General features: G+C 28.2%; 2 pseudogenes; both read right to left on the bottom strand.

The window, feature by feature from the left end:
- Positions 1–1,893: 1,893 nt before the first annotated feature.
- On the bottom strand, positions 1,894–4,620 carry LOC108689629 (annotated as a pseudogene).
- A 155-nt stretch (positions 4,621–4,775) lies between these two features.
- Positions 4,776–7,755, bottom strand: part of LOC108689630 — a 4,240-nt pseudogene continuing 1,260 nt past the window's right edge.

The following is a 7,755-nucleotide window of genomic DNA, read 5'->3' on the forward strand; positions in this document are numbered from 1 at the left end:
TATATATATATATATATAAAATTTGTTCTTTGTAGTTGAATTAGTGTATATTTATTATACTTAAAATAGATATATATTTGAAATTTGAAGACAAAACGATAGAACAAAAAATTTAGTGCAGCGATAAATAGACCTGAAGACCTGAAGAAATATTTTTTTGGACAAGTTTCGAAATGCGCTAACATTGGCTGCGTTTAACAACAGTTTTGCAATCCAGTTTTATAATCGTCTGTTGATAGGATCATTCTTCTAGATCTAAAAGTATAATCCAATCAGTGCGAAGAAAACTTCCAACACTTATAAAATAAACGTTCTTCTGAACAGCCATTGAATGTATTTAGCGGACTTGACAGTTGAGTAAGCGCTCACTGTTATTGGTATATTCTTCTAGATCATCCAATCAAATTTAGATCCAAAAGAATACAAAAGCAGCGAGCGCTCACGAACGAAATCTTTTATTCGCAGTCTTTCACAACTTTAAAGCAAAATTTGGATTTACATCGTTGCATAAAAATAATTCAATAATCGAAATATGTGTGAAATTTGAAAAATCTTTATTAAGAACTCTTTAAGTATTAAGAAAATGTATCTTTTTTCATCTATTTATTTTCTTGATAATCGTAAACATCTTTCAGATCTCACATATATTCCAATTATTGAATTATTCTTATATCGTAATGGCATTCAAGTTTTGCTCCAAAGTTACGAAAAAAATGTAATGAATCAAGATGATACTCACGAATAAAACAATTAATTTTCCAATAGAATTTCGGATATTTTAAATTATATAGATTTAAATATTTATAAAATTATAAATCCGCAGATATTATAAGCTAAATAACAAATTGAAAAAGACATTTAGAAAAATTATTATTTAGTCAATATTAACTGTTGTAGCAGTAATTTTATTATAACAGTATTGATATTATAGCAGTATTAAATAATTTTTCACGATTTATGAGGCATAAACATTTAAAATTATCAGTTTTACTTTGAATGGTAATATCAAATTTCAAATAAAAAAATTCATTTTTAATTTTACCTATAGTGTAACATAAAAAATATTTTTTTTAAATATATACACGTGCAAAATCATATTTTGTCAAAGTACAGAAATATAAAAAAAATTGAAAGTTAAAGGTGATATGCTAAAAATATGAAAAGGGAAGGATTAAAAAGAGGAAAAAATAGTGCTTATTAATATAAAGGCGAGATATTTCTGTTTGTATTATTTTAGACATTATAGACAGATGTGTAGTTTATAATTAGATAATTTATCCCAGAGGGATCAAAATAAAACAATCACATTTTGTATTTTATAACATTTGTGAATACAAGATTATTTAAATGAATACATAACAAATTATAGTATTTGTGCAAGCATAAAAAGAAACCTCACAAAACAATTTTAAATAGTGCTTTACAAACTTCAGACACTAACAAAAATATCAAAGCTTAGCAATAATTTCAAAGCTTTTAACTTTGATAATCAAATACAAAAATAAATTACATAAGACAATAAAGTTGACGCGATAATTAATACGTATTGAACATATAATGATCGTATTTTAAAGATCGCTATTATGATGATATTTTAATATCGACTCTTTATTGTCTTTTGTTATTTGATATCTTGCAAAGATAATAAAAATCCTTAAGTGATATATTTTTTTAATTGCTTTGATAGCATTGATAATCTATAACAAATTAATATCACTATTTTCTTTATAATTTTATAAATCAAATTTAATTAAAAATATAAAGTGTCGTGATAAACTTAAACTTTTAATAATGTAGTACAATAATGAATACTTCACTCTTTAGGGCATCTTTTGTATACCGGATTGAAAATTGATGTATAATTGATGTAGAATTGTGTCTTAATATAAAAACTTAACTGATTAAACAATTCAAGAGTTCTACTGCTATTTCTATATCAATGAATCGAGTGAATTCCCGAAGTAACCAAGGAATACCTCCTAATTGATTCTTTATATAAAGTTCGATTTTTGCTGCTTCTCTCAAATTATATATTTCTAGTTGTTCCTTGAATATTTTACAGTATGTTACACTTTTGTCAAATAACTTTATTGCTTCCTCTATATTTCCTCTGAATGAAAAAAGGAATTCAAAACAATTTCATTAAAATATCTTCAAATTCTTTATATAAAGTCTAGTTTATTATTTCCTAGTTAACTTGCGGTTAAACTTGACTACAAATTTCACCCAACGGGCTTCACTCATGGTATAATTATAAAACACCAGGCTAACTACAAGTTAACCAGAAAAAAATGCTTAAATCACATTGGATTAAATTGTCGCATTTAAAACATTTCAACTTAAAACAGTTATTAGGAACAATGAAAACACACAAACCTTTTTATTTCAATGGTTCCTAATGCTCCATATGCCTGTCCAAACTTTTCATCAATCTCGATCGCTTTGTTCATGTATTCTATAGCTTTATCAATATTATCAATCTTTAAGTGTAATACGCTCCTGTTTGCATAGACAGATGCGCATTTAGGATTTTTCTCCATTGCTTTAATCAAATAATTATCAGCTTTTTGATATTGTTTAATTTTGATCATCATTTATATGATTGAGAATTTCACCAATTAATCAAAATGTGCACAACATAATAATACTAACTTATTATACATATTTTTTTTTAATTTCAATTATTTTTCTTTACAAAATTATAAGTAGTTTTAAGTACCTCAGCGTACATTATACAACACATTGTATATTCAGGAAGATTTGGATACTTTACAAAGATTCTCTCAAAAATTTTAATAGCCGCTCTAATTAATCTCGTATTATCATTTGATACCGCAATAGAATAATCCAAGTAATATTTCTGTATGTACGCGTTGCTGAAGTTTGGATTGTATTTAATGGCCTTTTCAAATTCGAGCTTAGCTTCGTTTTCTTTGTTCATAAACACAAGTGCCTGAGAAAAGAAAGTGGTGTTTATATTATATTATAATATGTGCATCTGTATGCATGTGACAAGATATGCTCAATGGCTGCGTTCAGCAAAGAAAACTAATCAGTTAGCGCTTAGTGATTCTTTAATATGATTGGTTCTTGCCCATAGTTCTTCGCTGGATCTCAGTGCAGGAACCAATCACATTAATGAATCACAATAATGATAATTGATTAGTTTTCTCTGCTGAACGCATCGTTAGATTCGTAATACCCGTCCTCTATGATAGTAGATGTCGCTACATGTTGAATTTCTACTAATAGCCAATTCGAAGTCCTTGAAAGATATTTCTGAATCTTTGAGTCGTATGTATAATTCCGCTCTCTTTATGAGGGCGTTTATCTTCAAATCATCGGACACATCTTCACTGTTCAGTACGTTTTCAAAATCTTGAATTGCAGCACTATAGTCTCCCAAAGTATATAAAAAGTAGCTCGTAATAATAGCACCTCTAATTTAGTTGAAGATAATGTATCAAATTTCGGATTTTATGATTTCTGTATATAATTTTAATGATTTCTGTACATAACGGTATTATATCATCATATTCCTTATCTTTTAATGCTTTTAATGGTTTCTTGAAAAATCTGGTAAACACATTAAAAAAGTGAACATTAAAATTACAAAAACAATTTTCTGCCTATACTTACTCTGGAATATTTTCTGGGCGTTGAAATCTACGAAATACTGGATCTTTAAGGAAAGATAAAATATATATATCAATGTCATGATTAATTGGTAAAATTAACTTTTTATTCACCAATTTTCCTCAGCGTTGTGTTAAAATTTTCGCGTTAAATCGCATTGAATTTCTGTTTTTACTTCTTAATTTTTATTCTAATTTGTCAAGACAGCATTTTATTTAATATCATGTGTTTTGATAGTAACTCACCAAGCTTATCCAAGACTTTATCTGCCTTCACAAGAGAAACATGATTAGAAAATCCTTCGTGAACACATACAATAGTCAAATCCTTCATAGCAGCAAATCTTCAATTTGCTCCAAAACACATGCCCGACGTAGCAAAGCCTTTATATATTTTGGATTTAGTTCCAATGCTTTTGTACAATCTGCTTTCACAGAACTATATTTTTTCCTATAAATTATAATTGTATACACAGTAACACTTACACTAATGTAAACTTCAATATCCAATTAAAACTAAATTTTCATGTTATGCTTATTATCAGTATCACTAATTTTATTACCAATTGTTCATTCGCAGCAGCTCTGTTTTGATAAAAAATCGCAAGATTCTCGACATTTTTCTTTGGACAGATGTTGATAGCTTTACTTACTGTACTGAGCTATAGCTTCATCCTGTTTTCCTATTCTGAAATACACATTTCTTACGTTGTTATACTTCTGCGCTATTTGTAAAGAAATCTAAAAAGGAACAGTTTATTTGAATCAGTCAAAAACTATCTTCTGCGGTACATAATTTTTGTGTGTGTGTGTGCGTGTATGTGCGCGCACGCACGCGCGCCTCTACGAGAGGCACTGAGTTATTTCAGTAAATTCTAAAGAGACAAATAAATATTGTAAGTTTTGATCGAACAAGAAAATTCATTATCGTGTAAATGATTCATATTCTATTCCTATCATGAAATTCAGTAGTGCTTACAGACATTATTTAGAAGCTAAGAGGCACCGACAAATACATTAATAAATGCGCAAGATATTCTTTTTTTAACTGTGGATAAATAGATTTTCGCTAAACCAATTAAATGTTTTGAAATAAAATCGGTAGTCTTGACCTTCAGTTCGACAGAGGGAGAAATTATTTTAGACCAATCGGATTGTTCCATCAAGTTTTCTTCCGGCGATCAAATGAGGAAGTAGCTGAAAGATTGGAGAAATTCTTCTTAATTCATTCTTTATATCAAATTGTACTTTCGCAAAGTTTCTGAAGATGTATATTTGCAATAGTTCCGCATATGAATGACAAATTATTGAAGCCTTAGTAATCTTACTGCTTTCTCTACGTTTCCTCTGAAAAAAATTCAGAATATTTTCATTATATCTTGAGATTTATATAAATTACATATGCGATTGTATCTAATTTATTTAAAAAATTCCAATGTACAAAAATTATTAAAAACAATTACGCTAGAAACATACCTTTGCATTTCAAGTTTTCCTAATTGTTTATATGCTATTTCGCATTTGTAATCTAATTCTATCGCTTTGTTAAAGCATTTTATTGCTTTATTGATATTATCGTGCTTGAATTGCAATGCACCTCTCGTTTCATAGACATACGCATGCTCCGGATATTTCTGTATTGCTTTAACAAGACAAGCATCAGCTTTATGGAAGTTATGCCGATCTATTTTGGACATTATCTAAAAATAATTGAAAATTTCAATAAATCCAAATGTGCACAAAATAATGTCTCATTCTTATTTCTTTTTAGTTCGATTTATTCTTAAAAAAAAATTATAAATACGTCGTACGTACATCAGCATACAAATTACAACAAAATATACTTTCAGGAGGATTTGGGAATTTTTTGAAAGCTCTTTCCAATTTTTTCACTGCCACTTTGACTAATCTTATATCCATGTTATTGTACGCAAAACTAAAATCCATGTAACATGTTTGCAAGTATGCCATTCCGAAATTTGAATTGCATTCAACGGCCTTTTCAAAATCGCGCTTAGCTTCACATAGTCTTTCTATGAGTAAATATATCTGACAAAAGAAAAATGATAAAAATGTATTGTTATATTATGTTACAATACGTAATACAGAGAAAATGTGCTTAATATTAATGCCTACCTGTCCTCTTTGATAGTAGATATCGCCGTAACGTGGATTTATACCAATGGCTAATTCGAAGTCCTTGAAAGCGATTTCTAACATCTCAAGTTGCATGTATAAATTTGCTCTTCTTACGAAAACGCATATTTTTATGTCATCGAATACGTCTTCACTATTTAATAAACTTTCAAAATCTTGGATTACAGAAATGTAGTCACCCGAAAGTACGTAAAATGTAGCTCGTAATAATAGCACCTCTAGTTTAGACGGAGGTAATTTATCAAATTCGGTACTTTCAATGATTTTTGTGGTATTACATCATCATATTTTGCGTTTTTTAACGCTTCTAACGGTTTTTTAAAAAATCTGATAACAAATGTTATATTTATTAAAAATACAATTATTAGAATAACACTTTTCTTTCATACTTACTATGGAAAATTGTTTGGATGTTGAAGTCTCAAAAATACTGGATCCTTAGGGAAAGATGCAATGCAGATTTCAATGGAAAATTTACTTGGCAATATAAACTCTTTGCTAAATTTTCACGAGCTTGTTGTTCCACTGAAAACGATTTTACTTCAAATTATTAAACTTCTCTGTTTTTATATTTCTCAATTTCTATTCAAGTTTGCTATAAATATTATTTTATTTAATACCAAGTTTAATATAATTTACCAAGCTTATGGCAGAGCTCACGTATCTTTGCAAGGAAAGTTTTATTAGAAAAATTGTCGTGAATACATGCGATAATTAAATCTTTGAAAGCAGCTTCCAAGTCCCCTGTTTGCTCCAAAACACGTGCTCGACGTAGCAAAGCTTTAGTATATCTTGAATTTAGTTCTAACGCTTTTGTACAATATGCCTTTACAAAACTGTAGTTTTTCTACAAATTACACAATTTTACAATTAATATTAAATATGAACAAACAATTTCATCAAATTGATTTTAACAATCAATTGAAATGATTTTCACGCTTATTATTATCAACAATTTTATTACCAATTGCTCATTTGCAGCAGCTATATTTTGATAAAAAATCGCGAGATCATTCAGTTCCTCCTTTGGACAAATGTCGATTACTTTATTATATTGAGCAATAGCTTCATCATATTGTCCCATTTTAAAATATACATTTCCTATGTTTTTATACTTTTTTGCCCTTTGCAAAAAAGTCTACAACGAAAGAGTTAGTTTACATCAGCCAAAAATGATCTAACTTTTAATTTATGATAATTTTATGAGTATATATAATAGCCATAGAAGACACTATGAATTATTTCATTGAAGTTTCTAAAAGATAGACAAATATTTATTACGAAAGTTCCATCGATCGATGAGAAAATACATTATCATGTGCAAACTATACATTTTATTATCTCATTATTACAAAGTTCAACAGCATTTGCATTCAATATTATTTATCAAAAATTATCGCTTGTGATAATAGCATTTAGACGTCAATAGTACACTTATATGGATATTATTAATATGCCAAAAAGGAAATATAAATTACTCTGATGTTTTTGGGAACGAAAAAACACAGAAGTTCATAAACGTAAAAGATCTTTTTCTTTTAATTTCGGGTAAATGGATAATCTATCGAACACTTCCAGACAAGTGATTTTAACCTTGGAATCAGTCAGAAAAGAAGACCCTTTAGATGGCCCATCATCCTTGTTTTCTGTAGTACCAGAAGTTTCTGTACCAGAAGTATTAGCTTGGCTGTTATATTTCATCTAAAAGTGCAATTAGATAAATTTTCCATTCATTTAGCATTCAATTTTTTTTTACAGAGAAAATGACACTGTGAATACACCCGATTTTTAATAACTTTTAAATATAAAATCCAATGTCAAAATAATCACTTTGCTTCACAAGTTCTAAATAATTGTTAATATTAATACTAAAGAAACTTACTTATTAAATTGATATTGATTTAGTATTAATTTTAATTAATTTAAAAAAATTCTCTCCGAACTTTTAAAGAATGGAAAATGA

Source organism: Atta colombica, unplaced genomic scaffold (genome assembly GCF_001594045.1).
Source record: "Atta colombica isolate Treedump-2 unplaced genomic scaffold, Acol1.0 scaffold274, whole genome shotgun sequence".
Lineage (NCBI taxonomy): Eukaryota > Metazoa > Arthropoda > Insecta > Hymenoptera > Formicidae > Atta > Atta colombica.